At 39.9% G+C, this 14,564-nt stretch overlaps 1 long non-coding RNA gene across 3 annotated transcripts; it reads left to right on the top strand.

The window, feature by feature from the left end:
• Positions 1 to 4,242: 4,242 nt before the first annotated feature.
• LOC148995866 (uncharacterized) lies at positions 4,243 to 14,559 on the top strand. Of its 3 annotated transcripts, XR_016145802.1 has the most exons (8): positions 4,243 to 4,562; positions 4,724 to 4,851; positions 7,385 to 7,421; positions 9,492 to 9,682; positions 9,891 to 10,001; positions 10,130 to 10,481; positions 13,381 to 13,540; positions 14,376 to 14,559. It is a non-coding gene; the product is annotated as an uncharacterized LOC148995866 (long non-coding RNA). The 3 variants fall into 3 exon arrangements; XR_016145801.1 differs by having other exon boundaries at positions 4,243 to 4,851; positions 9,492 to 9,741; XR_016145796.1 differs by having other exon boundaries at positions 4,245 to 4,851.
• The last annotated feature ends 5 nt before the right edge of the window (positions 14,560 to 14,564 follow it).

The raw sequence follows: 14,564 nt of genomic DNA, 5'->3' as shown, positions 1-14,564 counted from the left end.
TTTGTCATAATTATTTCTTAAAACAGAACATCATACAATACAATAGCATTCAATGCAATAAAATGAGTGAACCAAAACTTACAGGCTATAAAAATGACATCTGATTAAATTACACAATACGATACTAAATTATTTCAACTGAATTATGAGATGTAATGGATTATATTGTTATTAACACAGAACTACAAGCAAAATGAACATTTACATGGACATTTATAGAGCTTTTTAAAATGCACAACAATACAAAACAGCTTTAAACAGACTATAGGAAACTTTCATTTCCCAAATACTTTTGTGATAATCCTTCTGGCTATACAGTGTAAAGATCGAATGAAAATATCTTCATAGCTGTGTTAACAATGTTGAATGAACTGTAAGGTTAAATATTTTGAGAGACAGTGTTTTTTTTTTTTTTTAGGTCCATCCTGGATTAACCAATTATACTCAAATAGATGCAGTGTCTTTTGCTGTATGTAAAGTTAAATCTGTAATTGATTCATATTGTATGTGCAGTCAATTGTTTTTCTTGAGGCCTCGATGATGCAGTCAGGTCATGAGACGTGGAGGCTGAGGAACTCTGAAAAACACACAAACATGCTGTAACACAGCAAGAGAAAGTATCCTGTCAATTGTATCCTAACCAGGGGTGTTACTGGAACCCTGTGGAAGAGCAGTATATTGTCCATTTTGAAGTGCATACTTCAGTGTTTCCCAACCCTGTTCCTGGCGGCACACCACTGCGCGTATTCTTTGTCTCCTCAATCAAACACACCTGATTCAACTCATCAGCTCATTAACCCACCTGATTATGAGCTGATGAGTTGAATCAGGTGTGTTTGATTAGGGAGACAAAGAATACGCGCAGTGTTGGTGTGCCGCCAGGAACAGGGTTGGGAAACACTGGCATACTTCATTATGGACAACATTTTTTTTATTGTGTATGCGTCCATTTTTAATGCAGTAGATATAGGCTACAAGGATTTTTTTTTGTTTGAAAAGTTTGGTGGCCCTGGGACCTCGTTCAGGGGCCGAAAGGCCGAAAAAGGCCCATCTGCGAAACCGCTACGCCTTTTTAATGGCCCGTGGGACAGCCCCTGTATGCAGACGCAGGGTCGTGGTAACTTGGGATATCAGATTCCAACTCTCTAGGGGCCCCTGACGCAGGGCCCCGAAGCATGGAACTCTAGGGCCTTTGCTAAAAATCGCCCCTCCCCCTTCATCAAATCAGTTAAGAGCCTGAAAGGCTCTTTCAGGGTGGGATTGAAACATCCTTGAGCAAGAAATTTTGCACAGAGGCTAAAAAACATTTGCCTTGGCTCTAGAGCCCGGTGCTTTCGGTATGTCGCTCGGGACGAAAAGTTTGGTGGCCCTAGGACCTCGTTCAGGGGTCACAAGGTCAAAGAAGCGGCCGTGAGTTAGGGTTAGCGTAAGGGTTAGAGGCTGACAATGTTTTGACTTCACTCAAGAGCCTGGCGCTTTCAGTATGTCGCTCGGGGAGGGCCCAATGGTCAGCTTGCTGAATTTGGAGCCCCTGGGACGTTTCTGTAAAAATCCTACTCGCCCATTAATTTAATGTATTTTTCCATAGTGGTTTCGCGGGCACCTCTTCGAAATGGCCGATCAACTAGGGGGCGCCGTTTTTCTGCCACGCCCCCCTGGTGCGGGCGGAAACGTTTGGTGGTGGTCGAAAGATCGAAAAAGGGAAACTTGTCTGCGAAATCGCTATGCCGATAAGTGGCCCGTGGGACGGCCCCCGTACGCAGATGCAGGGTCATGGTACATTGAGATTTGAGATTTGGACCCTCCATGGGTCCCCGATGCACGGCGAAGGGTGAAAACCTAGAACCTTCCTGTAGCAAGTGTGCCACTTTTAACCAACTTTCACTCAAAAGGCTCTTAAGGTACATGAGTCAAAGAGACTGTAGGGCTGAGATTAGGGTTAAAGGGTAAAAAAGTGTTGTCTTAGCCCTAGAGCCCAGCGCTTTCGGTATGTCACTTGGGTAGGGCCCAAGGGTCAGCTTGCTGAATTTGGGGCCCCTGGGGACCTTTCTGTCAAAATCCCACTCGCCCATTTAATGACTGTATTTGCCATAGTGGTTTCGTGGACACCGCTTCGCAATGGCCTTGCGACTAGGGGGGCAACATTTGTCATCTTGCCATGGACCCCTGGTGCGGGTGGGAAAGTTTGGTGGCCCTGGGACCTCGTTCAATAGTCGAAAGGTTGAAAAAGGCTGAAAAAAAGCTAATTTTAAAACTGACAGGGGTCAAAAAGGTCAAACTAACGAAACGAGCTGCCATAAGGACACGGAAGGTCACAGGACCCCGAAACTTGGCGAGTACCGTCGTCTAGGGACCTTGAGTCAGGCCCCCGAGTTTGAGGGCCCTAGCCGCTTTCTAAGCGTTTCCTAACCCCCGTTCGTGATGAGCCTATTCATTGTGGATGGCGACAGAAAAATGTCTGATTCTGATGAGGGCAATGAGACAAGTCCTGGCTCTCTACACCTCTCCTGACCTGAGCTATGGACATCCCACGTAGCACATATTCCATTGTACTAAATAGTGGGTTCATGGACAGTGGAATATCCACGGTTGTGCGCATCTGTCTCTGTGTGGTGTGTTAGGACAGACAGCGAAATCTCTTCAGTTTTGTCGGACTTGTATGGTTTAAAATTAAAAAAAAAAAAAAAAAAGTTTTTCCCACTTTTACACAAGTGTCTGAAAATTGTGTCCAACATTATTTAGTAAACACGGCAAGAGAAAGTATCCTGTCAATTGTATCCTAACCAGGGGTGTTTCTGTCCCTCTGTGGAAGTGCAGCATATCTGTCCATCATGAAAAACAAACTTTGATAATTTTTTTGCCAAAATTTAATCTTCGCCCCCTCTTCTTGTGTCTTACATTTCTGACATCAGTAATGTGCTTGCTTCCATTTTTAATGCAGTAGATAGGCTAGGATTTTTTCGTCTATTATAGGAAATAAAGTCGTATGAGCCTAGTAAAATATTTTATTCATTGTAGAACTGAACACCACGTTCACACCATGTTTACAGCGTTAAGTTGATAAAATAGCATAAACTATGTACAAAAAGATTAAAAACAATGGATCATCAAAATACATTTACATCTATTCACCACTGCTGAAACCACACAAATGAGTGCCACAGAATCCCATCCTAACTATGATACAGAAAACAGATTTGATATTTATATTATTAATGATTATTATAATTGTCTTGCTCTTTCCTGTACATGTCTCTATCATGTATCATGTTCTTATTAAAGAAGATGTGATCAGTCACTGGTGTTGCTTTTTCTCAAAAGACAGAAAAAGAAGTGGTGACATCCCATTCTTCAGTATTCTACTAGTAATGAATCAAGTGTTACTAAAGACATTTCCTAAAAGTTACTAAAGTTCACCAAAAATCTCAAACGGTTGCACAAATCATGACTAGATCGTGTAGTAACACTTGAGTCATTACTAGTTAGTTCCAATGATCTTCACTTTATAATACGAATCCAAATGATTAGTAATTCCCACAGAAGTATCTAATAACACTTTCATCTGTGAGCTATTACTTACTAATTCGTTAATAAGAGTTTCTTTTAGTTAATAGTAGTTACTAGATTGTTAATAAACTTTTTCAGTAGTTCTCTGGGAAGTTTTAAAAACATTGTAGTTATTAATTACCTAATAGTGAACTACCACTTTCGTCTGTGCGCTATAGTTCGTTAATCAGAGTTTCTTGTTAGTTAATAATAGTTACTAGATTGTTAATATTGTGTTACTCATTAGTTCTTGTGTAGTTATTCACCAACCGTATTCTAAAGTGTTATCAAAAATTCTTATATAAGGTACATGAAATAATATGACACAATCCTGTCACTTTTAGTTAAATTTCAGTTTTATTGATCAATAATAGACATTATTAATAAGTAGCCTAAAAGGTAAAATAAGCTCATACAAGTCAAGAAATAAAACAAGTTAAAAGATTCAGTCAATAAGTCAGCAGGCTACAGAACAAATCTAAATCAGAACAATGTTTTAAAAAGGCGCTATCTTTATAAATAAACCACAGATTTGAGCTTTAAAAAACTATTTTATCGACTTTTAAACTCTTAAAATTACATTTCATGACAAAATAACAGTAATATTTATTAATATTTATACAATTTCGCGAACTTTCTCCTCTGCTGTTGACGCAACCTACTATGAAAAGCGCTTAAAGGTTTTATTTGAAAAGCGCTAAACAAATAAACGTATTACTTGAGGGCAACAAACTGCTTTTATCAAGTTATCGCGAGAACATATTTTGATCAGGCATACTACTGGCATACTATGGGGTCCTAAGGTGGGACTCATCTCTTCAGGGGGACCCAGGCATCTCTTCACCACACCGGTTCCCTCGCTCTGTTTTCACGACGCGTCATCAATACGGAAGTCGACCATTTTGGAGGCACAGAACATAAACAATGCCATTGAACTGACTCGCAAATTTGGCTGATTATTTGAAAAATGGTCGAGTTTTGGTCTGTACATATCGGTCGCATCGGGAAAATATCTTGTGAGTTCTATAGACTGCCAAAAGTTAAAGAGAAGAGTGCAAAAATTATGAAATAAGGCGTTTGTGGTTGAGAGAGGCACAGCATCAGCTCAGATGGCCATCACGGCGCACAGTCTGCGCCGCCGCTATATGTTTCTGAAATAATATTTTTCTGCTCGCAGCTGGCACTTTGCAACAACACAGCATTGTTTCAGCGGCGACTTGCAGCATGTCTCCTCTAACAACCACGTTTACATTTTATGCGGCGTGAGAATCGCCCACCAGCCGAAATCCGATCGTTCAGACTGAGGTATGTCCTGGTATTTGAATAAGATTTCAAACCACATAATGGATGTAGCTTGAAACGGATTTCATGTGCTTTTTGGACTGACATATCTGAGCGTAGTTTTTCTGTGTTTTTTTAGTGTAACAATGTGTTCAGTAGTACATAAACAGTGCAATCCATGCTGTTGTTTACATCCGAGTGCCTCTATAATGGCTGCTCATCCGGGTTACCGCCCAGAATGTGACGTCGGTGAAAACCCTCTGTTTTCGGGTTTTGAATGGGTTTTTGCTAAATCGCCTGAAATAATGTCTGTGGTGAACAAAAGCCTCTGCATATTTTCATGTTTTGATCTATGACATAGAATACACAGTTATAACCCGCTTGTGGTTTTTTATTGTGCTTGTGTTTAAAAAAAAAAAAAAAAAAAAAAAACTTTATATAGGCTTCAAACTGTATACATTTTGGATTAACTTGTAAAGATTATCTTGGTAGACAAAACGTGTAAGGGTCACAACTCTTTGTTGACCACAGATTTTATTTTTTGTGATTTTTCCAAAAGTCTACAGGGGAAATGCATATCGATTGAGAATGAGGAGTCACGTGTATGGCAAGCCATTTTAGCTTAAATTGTACCCAGCCTTACTCGTCATTATTGCATTTTTACCAGTAAGAATTCAATTAGAGAGCTTTACAAATTCAATTCCTACTAGTAGCAATTACAATTATAGAGCTCTCTAATTAAATTCGTACTAATAACAATTACGATTAGAGAGCTCTTTAATTCGATTTTTACTAGTAAGAATTACATTAAGAGAGCTCTTTAATACAATTATTACTAGTAAAAACTGATTTAGAGAGCTCTACAATTCAATTCTTACTAGTAAGAATGCAATTGCAGAGCTTTGGAATTCAATTCGAGAGCTCTTTAATGCAATTGTTACTAGTAACAATTCAACTAGAGAGCTCTACAATTCAATTCTTACTAGTAGCAATTACAATTAGAGAGCTCTCTAATTCAATTCTTACTAGTGAAAATACAATTTCAGAGCTCTCTAATTCAAGTATTACTAGTAACAAATAGAATTGCAGAGCTCTCCAATTCAATTGTTACTAGTAACAATTACAATTAGAGAGCTCAATAAAAGAATTTTTACTAGTCATATGTCTCCATTGACTTCCATTCATTTTTAATTACAGAGCTCTCAAATTGAATTGTTACTAGTAAGAATCACAATTAGAGAGCTCTCTAATCCAATTGTGACTAGTGACAATTGCAATTAGAGAGCTCTTGAATTTAATTAAAGAGCTCTTCAATTGGATTCTTACTAATAGCAATTCATTTAGAGAGCTCTCTAGTGCAATTGTTACTAGTAAGAATTAATATTATTGAGCTCTCTAATTCAATTGTTACTAGTAACAACTCAATTGCAGAGCTCTTTAATTGTAAGTCTTACTAGTAACAATTCAATTGTAAAAATGAATGGAAGTCAATGGAGACATATGACTAGTACAAATTAATTTGTAGAGCTCTCTAATTGCAATTGTTACTAGTAAAAATGCAATTCTGACGAGTAAGGCTGGGTACAATTTAAGCCAAAACGGCTTGTCATACACGTGCCTATTTGGGCGGGGTCTGAGCCGGTCGGCCATGATGGTAGGAGACGCTATCAGTTACCAGGGGCAACGCCTTTGGAACCCATAGTAAAAGTAATGAACAAGGCACTCAAACAACTTTTGCGTATGTTCGTTAAGGCACGGCAAACAGTGAAAATCGTATATACTAAAGGCATCAGCAAACCAAGCAATCCGGCGTCTCCTCGTCAGGTCAGACTCTCCCTGCTGTGTCAATTTGTGTAACCCCAAAAACTTAATTCCATTGTTCCTATGTTTTCCATATGTATCGTGTGAGTTACTGGAGGAGTTTTTTAACGCAGCAGTGACTTTCAGGCATGGTAAAACAGTGCGGCACTGCGAGAAACGCCTCTACTACCGAGCTAAAAACACACATATACAAATACTGTTTTGCCGTGGGAATCCAACCAACATGGCGGAGAGGGGAGGGGCTCTGTAAAATGACGTCAACTCCTCATTTTCAATCGAGGGAACCCATGTCATCACTTCTGCACTCTAGTGTGTCTGTATATAAGTGTCTGTTATGCGGTGACAAATGATTGCGTGGGAAAATTAATTAGGCCTATAGGCTAGTAGCCTATGGAATTAACAATTAAAGTAGGCCTTCCCAATCACAACTTCACTGTGCTTCCTGGTCACATGTCCGCTCCAAACTATTCCGCAGACCCTTAACCAATAGTATTTACTTATAAGATACACTTCAAAATACAACTAATGCAATTTAATGCACTGCATGGTGTCCCTGAAAAAAAAAAATCATTTCTATTTTTTAATTGTTTGAAGAGAAAAGCTACTTTACTTGCACTACACTATACTACACTACATATTTCTCAAAGTAGCTGTCGCAGTGTTTACCAAGGTCTAAGATGTGAATCTTTTGTGTAGATAAAAAATGTGTCTCATTTCTCTGTACTGTGCCCTTTAGGTTTTGTCCAGGTCCTGCTCCCTTTGCTAACTGCAATGTAAGTTGTCTGTTTTTTTGTTTGTTTGTTTGTTTGTTTGTTTGTTTGTTTGTTTAATTGCATTTGACACATGGTCTCCACCACACGTGTACTCTCGATTAAGGATTCTTTTCAACAGCTCGTGAGGGATGGATTCGAGAAAAACGGTCCTCTCTGGGGCCGCCATTAGATGGAGAGCACGTAGAGAAGTTCAGAAAGGGCTTCAACAAATTAGGGAAATGCACAATGAAAGTTTTGCTTCCCAGTGTTGTAATGTAATGGAAGGACAACCTGGATGTAGGGAAAACGTAGCAGAGACAGTCTTTGAGAATATGCAGGGTGACATGGAGGAGATTGGAAATGAACAGATGATAGAGGAGGACGCTGGAGAGGAGGGAAAAAAAAAAAAAAAAAGTCTACGCAACTGGGCGTTAACTTTTGGAGTTTCCCTGGTGGCTCTTACAGCTCTTCTTGGCCTGCTGAGATTCCATTTCCCTGACCTGCCAAAGGATGCCAGAACCCTCCTTAAGACCAAAATCACATATAGCATAGCAAAAAAAATGTGAAGGACTCTATTACTATATTGGCATCCTGTCCTCCTTTAAGCAGAAGCTACTACAGGCGGTTGAGTCATTTGTAGATGGCTGTACACTAAAACTACAAGTCAATATGGATGGTTTGCCCTTATTCAAGAGTAGTGGGGTTCAGGTGTGGCCAATTTTAGGATGTTTACTAAGTTTCCCAATTAAAGAACCTGTTGTGATTGCATTGTTCTGTGGGCCACATAAACCAAAGCCAGCTGAAGTTTTTTTTGGAAGATTTTGTTACGGAGTCGAAAGAGTTGGAGAGTGGTATTGACTTTGAGGGCAAAAGGATTTTTGTTAAGTTAGATTCTGTCATATGCGATACACCTGCCCGGGCTTTCGTAAAAAACGTTAAGAGTCACAATGGATAGTTTGGAGGTGATAAATGTGCCCAGAAAGGAGAGTATCTATCTGGCAGAATGACCTTTCCCTTAGTCTCTTGCCCACTCAGGACAGATGAATCATTTGCCCAAAAAACATAATGAAGAACATCATCAGGGCCCTAACCCATTCCATGGGTTGAACGTAGGGATGATATCTCAGTTTCCTGGTGATTATATGCATTCAGTTTGTTTAGGTGTTGTTAGGAAGCTTCTGAACATGTGGCTTAGAGGACCTCTCAGATTCCGTTGACCAGACAGTTTATAATATATTCCATTGGAATTTGCAAGAAAACCCAGAACATTGAGGGACATTGACAGGTGGAAAGCAACGGAATTCAGGATGTTTTTGTTGTACATTGGACCTGTCATTCTGCCTTCATACTTGGACACAAATATCTACAAGAATTTCACGCTGCTGTTTTCCAGCATTGCTATTTTAGTCAGCCCAACCTTGTCCTCGATGCACTGGCAGTATGCCGAAAGATTGCTCCATACATTTGTGACGCACTTTGGCGTTCACTAGTACACTTAGCACAAGAGGTGAGACAGCACGGTTGTAGGATTGACGATATTGTTGAGTGTCATGATGGCATCTATTTAGTTTATAGAAGGTTTTCTGATAAGTCCATCTTCTTTACCTATCCATTCAGCTCAGACTTTCTGAATATCTACAGTGTCTCTCAATTATCAGAACAATACATGTATGCCGAAGTGTGTGCAGTTGCATATAAATGTGTATTGCTCCCCCATAGAAGAGGTTTTGTATCCATACCAATTGTACATTCTGTGAAACGATAAAGTAGTTTGCTTGTTTTGAATCAGGATGAGTTGTTTGATCAATTCTAGTTTAAAATGTTTGGGTAGGGTGGCATTACAGCTGATAGTCTATTCTTAGGTGTGGATAGATTTGAGTTTCTGGAGCATCATCTTCTACGTTACTTCACATTTTTATGTACACGTAAGTACACTTTCATGACACCAGTAGACACACCAGCAAATACAATGTTTCTGAAAAGTACTCGCCAATCATACTTGAAACCTGATGATTTTTTTTTTCAGGGGGCTTTTTTAAGGCACAGTAAATGGTAATGCTATTTTCTCTCTCTTTCTCTCTCTCTCAAAAGAATGTTCTGTGTTGTGCAATTTTTTGATGGCAAGAAGTCTGTGTCTGTGGTGCCTCAATCATGGTACAATGATGGTTTTACTTTCTGGCCAAATTACACAAGCGATGAGAGGATCAACAAAGCTGTGAAGTTTGCCGAGGTGCCAGGCCACAACTGGTCGAAGCGTCCCGTCAGACTTTTGAAGACGTGTGGTATTCAATTTTGAGTTGTTGTTATTATTACCTTTTACTGTGTCTCCCGATAGCCAACGGTAACTATTTTGTTAATATTTTGATTCAAGATTAATGCATGTGATTTATCTTTGTAAATGTTATTTTAGGTGACTTGATGTTTTATGTAGTTTTCTGTGTGAACGTGTAAGTGTCAGTCTAAGTGAAATGTGTCTCTCCTAAAAATTAGGCACCATTATGGCGACACTGAAGACAGTGATCGAGAGCCTGCACCCAAGAAGGCACCAAGACCATCGATTCTAAATCGGCCTACTTCAGGATCCTCATTAACATCACGATGGTAAATATAACCAGTATTTGTCCTGTTAAGGAAATCAATTGTTAAACTATTAAATTGCTGTTTTTTTTTAGTCACTATAAAATAGTTCCATTATAACCCTTCGCTTATGTTTTATGATTATTGTTTAGCGACCAACCAGCTCCGGGGCCATCCTACTTCACCCAACCTCCACTACTACCCCCTCCAGTGCCATCCTCCTGTTCTCCACTTTCCAACACTCACTTCTCCAATGCCAACATCATTTTCTCCACCTCCACCACAATCTCCTTCAAGGCCCCCCCTCTTTTTCTACACCTCCTCTGCAATTATTCCAATCTTCTTACGACTGTTCATCTCAGATCAACAATGCAGATCTGTCTCTACCCCGTCCACCTCTCGGGATGTCTTCTGATGGTTTGGCATCTAGCAACAGAGCAACGGAAGTATTTGTGCCCAGTCTGAATATGGGGCGTTCTGGGAAGGAGCCAATCATCTGTACACGTGAGTGAATTATTCCGCAGACATCACAACATAGCATTAACAACTTAAAATATAAGTTCGGCACGAGGCTTTCGGTTCCATTTTCGGTACGCATTTTTTTAACCGAATGGTTCGTTGGGCCATTTTTCCATCAAAATGTAGGTGCGTCACGCGTAGCAAGCGCGCTCATAGTGTAAGAGACGCAGGCATGACCACAACATTGCCCGACATCAAATGGCAAATGTAATGTGAGCGGAACGAAACTGAGCTACTCGTTATTGTGTGGATGACGGACCATTTATCAGTTTGGACCCAGGAAGAAACATTGTGCCACGAATGAACTATCCAGTGTCCACAGATCAGCAACATTCACCATGGATTCATGGTAGTAACACTAACTGTAACCATTGAAGTTTGGCAGGAAAAGTAGGCTATATAATGCTTTTGTTTATAACGTTTGTTTAAAATAAACGTTTGTTTAACTGCTACAATAGTACATTTCATTTTGTCCAAGGAGCTGTTTTGTTTTACAAGCTCCTAAGAAAAGACAAGTACGGCTCCATCATTGCTCAAAGTTAAAAAAAAATATCATACTTTATGATGTTAGTTTTAATAAAAAATAATTCAAAAAAAATAAAGCAAGGAAATTTCTCTGGCATTTCTTTCTTTTTGCTGTATCGGAAACGTACTGAACCGTGACACAAGTGTATCGTATCGAACCGAACAGTGAATTTTGTGAATTTTGTGAGTGAGGTTGATCAGTTTGAAGGGTGGTTGAAAAACCCAGGCAACACAGTCAAAAAACAGCACTTGGTATTTATGGTTATAAAACATCTAAGTCCACTAACACTTGGTATTCACACTTTTTTTGTTGTTGTCAAGGAGCATCTCAATAAGATTTGGAGAGGGTGCCTGGTGATATTGGGCAATTTAATATATTTGTCTTCAAAATACATTTTTCCATTAGAATTAATGGGATTTGATGGATTTAGATGGTAAATGTTTACAGCTAACACATTTTAGCTTGTCCTATTAAAGGCAGGGGCGAAAATTTCATCAAAATGTTGGGGGGGGGGGGGGGACAATAAACACAACAATTCTCAAGAGCAAATTTTGAAGGGGACACCAATAATACAGTTAAAAAAATACAGAGGAAAGCCTTACTACTATTATTAGTGTAGCATGGAGACCATTTCATACTTGTTAAAATTTCTTTCTGGTTTAAGCCAGCGGCGAATCTGTTTACATACTCTCCTCCTCACGCAGCGCAGCGATTACATTTCATTCATTGACTCATTCTTTAACTATATGAAATGATACCAACTAAATCACAGTGAAAGCGTTACAATCTAAATGTACAGCGCACCCGGACTTTCTCACCAGTGTATGGCCAGCAATATTGTAATGTTTAATGACATGAAGATAATGTCTGTTCTAAGTTATTATTGTACTGTACAATTAAATACAATCGTTCCTGAGTCTGCAGTCTGAAAACTTCACCTCAGAGCATCCGTTTACTGAATGAATTGAGAATCTCACCTGAAAAATCCAATAACACCAGCAATTGTCATTCAAGCAGCTGATTTCTGTAAATAAATGCAAAACTAAATGCATATTGCAGCACAGGGCGAAGTCAGGATCCGTCAGCACCGATTTGAGACAAAAAATAATTTAAATTGTATATAAAACTATGTAAATGGCGCTCTGTGGCGCAGCAGGGTTTTGAACACGGTCGTGACTCGTGAGTGAACCGTTGCTGGGCGCCGCCGGTGTGTAGTACACTCATAGAGAATAATGTGTTGGAATTTTAAAGACGTGGCGCGACGCGACGCTTCCCGTCCGGTGTGCGACCCCTTTACTGGAGTTCCACAACTACTCAACAACTATGTTTTTTCTCTCCCGCCACCGGAATGTGTGTGTCTGAGGTAAAAGGGACGGAGGCGTCTGAGGTAAAAGGGGGAGGCAGTGAGTGGACCAATGCACTGTGAGGCAAGGGAGGGAGGTCTCAAAATGTTTAGAACGCTTTTTTCGATATTGCCCCGTTTGCATTTGTGTTATTTTATTTCTTAATTATTTTAAGCCGAATATATGATTACATTATTTACAATACACATATTTTAATGTTTTTTTTTGGGGGGGGGACAACCCTCAGATAGGGGGGGTCCTGACCCCCCCGACCCCCCCGCGATTTCCGCCTATGATTAAAGGGATACTCCACCGGGTTTTCATATTAAACTATGTTATTCCCTTAATTAAGACGAGCTGATGCACACCTCTCTCGTCTCAGCACTCTATCGCTCTGTATTGCCGCAAAACTATGTTAGCACTTAGCTTAGCCCAGTGCATTAAATATGGGCCAGAAAGAGAAGCGTTAAACACAGTTACTCGATTAGTGTAACTCGACCTAGGCTGGTGACACAAAATGTGGTGACACGTTGTGTTTTTCTAAGCGTTTAAAATTGATGACTATATTGTATGGCGGAATACCATAAAAAAGTGCTTTAGAGCACTTCGACTTGGCGCAATAATACCTTCACTCGTGAAAGGTCCTCTTACCGGCTCCCGCTTCCTTTCACGAGTGAAGGTATTATTGCGCCAAGTCGAAGTGCTCTAAAGCACTTTTTTATGGTATTCCGCCATACAATATAGTCATCAATGTTAAACGCTTAGAAAAACACAACGTTTTATTTTGTGTCACCAGCCTAGGTCGAGTTACACTAATCGAGTAGCTGTGTTTAAATGGGGAAAACGAGGAAGTGTTTTGTCACCTCTCTTTCTGGCCCATATTTAATGCACTGGGCTAAGCTAAGATGTAATTCATGACACGAGATATGTCCCACACTTATTGCTATGTTGCCCACACCTCTTTATCATTTATCAATCTCTTACTTGTCACTAATTTAGTCTCTTGTTTCCACAGGTGGGAATGCTGGCCTCCGTTGGTGGAAGAGATACCAAAAGCGTAATATTTAACAGTTTGGCACACATTTTTGCTGACAGTGCAGCAAAATCAATCAATTGGAAGGGGATGAATAATAAAAAGAAATTCAGCGAGATGGCAACCAAGGCCATTATGGCTCGTAAGTATACATAGATGCCTTTCGCTTTACTTAGGGGGCTTTCACACTAGCACTTTTGGTCCGCACCGGGTTCGAATGACGTCAGAGTTCGGTTCGTTCGGATGACGTGAACGCCGTCTCCCGAACTCGGGTGCGCACCAGCGAACCATACTCTGGTCCGCTTATGGCGGAAAAATTCGGGTCCATCCCTAATCTTTTCTTTGAAAACAAAACAAAACCAAAGGTAAAAAAAAAAAGAAGAACAAATGTGAAGCGAGCTATTCTATTCTATCCATTTTGATGCCACGGTTTGGATACAAATATATAATGTGAACACAGTCCATCGGGGGGAGGGGGGACCAATCGAACTCAGTTCGGAACAGGCCGAACAAACCAAGTGTGAAAGCACCCTAAGCACCACTCACTCACTCACTCACTCACTCATTCATTCACTCACTTTTTATGAAGGTGAAAAAGTAGCAAAACTCGATAGCAGGTGGATGTGAATTGGAGAACTTGTACAATAAATATCCATTCTTTTATGTGAAGTTTTATACTCTCATTTCTGATACTTATCTGTGACTTGAACATTCAACCTCAGATTTTTATTGGACAGGTTTTTTTTCACATTGGACATGCGAGTATAAAAGTATGAATATTGTACAAGTTCTCTAATTCACATCTTCCTCCTATCCAGTTTTCATACTCTTTTACCGAATTCTATCACTCCACACCACTTTAGTCGCATTTATTATTATTTATGTGTGCAAGCATTTTACTATAATGTAACAAATAATATTTGAATATTGAATCTAATATTTACTCTTTGTTTCTTTGCTTTTTGCATGAATTACAGGAGCAGTGAGGAAGAATCGCACGTCTGACAAAGCCACCGACACCGAGATGAACCATTATGCCATCAGGTGGTTTAATCTGGCATGCGACCGTGGGGGTGGCCGCCGTGCCCGGTCACACCCAACTAATGAGCAATAGCTACATGAAAGTGCAGTGTTCACATTATGGGTTCTGTTTTTTTTTTTGTTTT

Source organism: Pimephales promelas, chromosome 2 (genome assembly GCF_988280905.1).
Source record: "Pimephales promelas chromosome 2, fPimPro1.hap1.1, whole genome shotgun sequence".
NCBI classification, from domain to species: domain Eukaryota; kingdom Metazoa; phylum Chordata; class Actinopteri; order Cypriniformes; family Leuciscidae; genus Pimephales; species Pimephales promelas.
The sequence above is the reverse complement of the archived record's forward strand: the minus strand, read 5'-3'. Positions and strand labels throughout refer to the sequence as shown.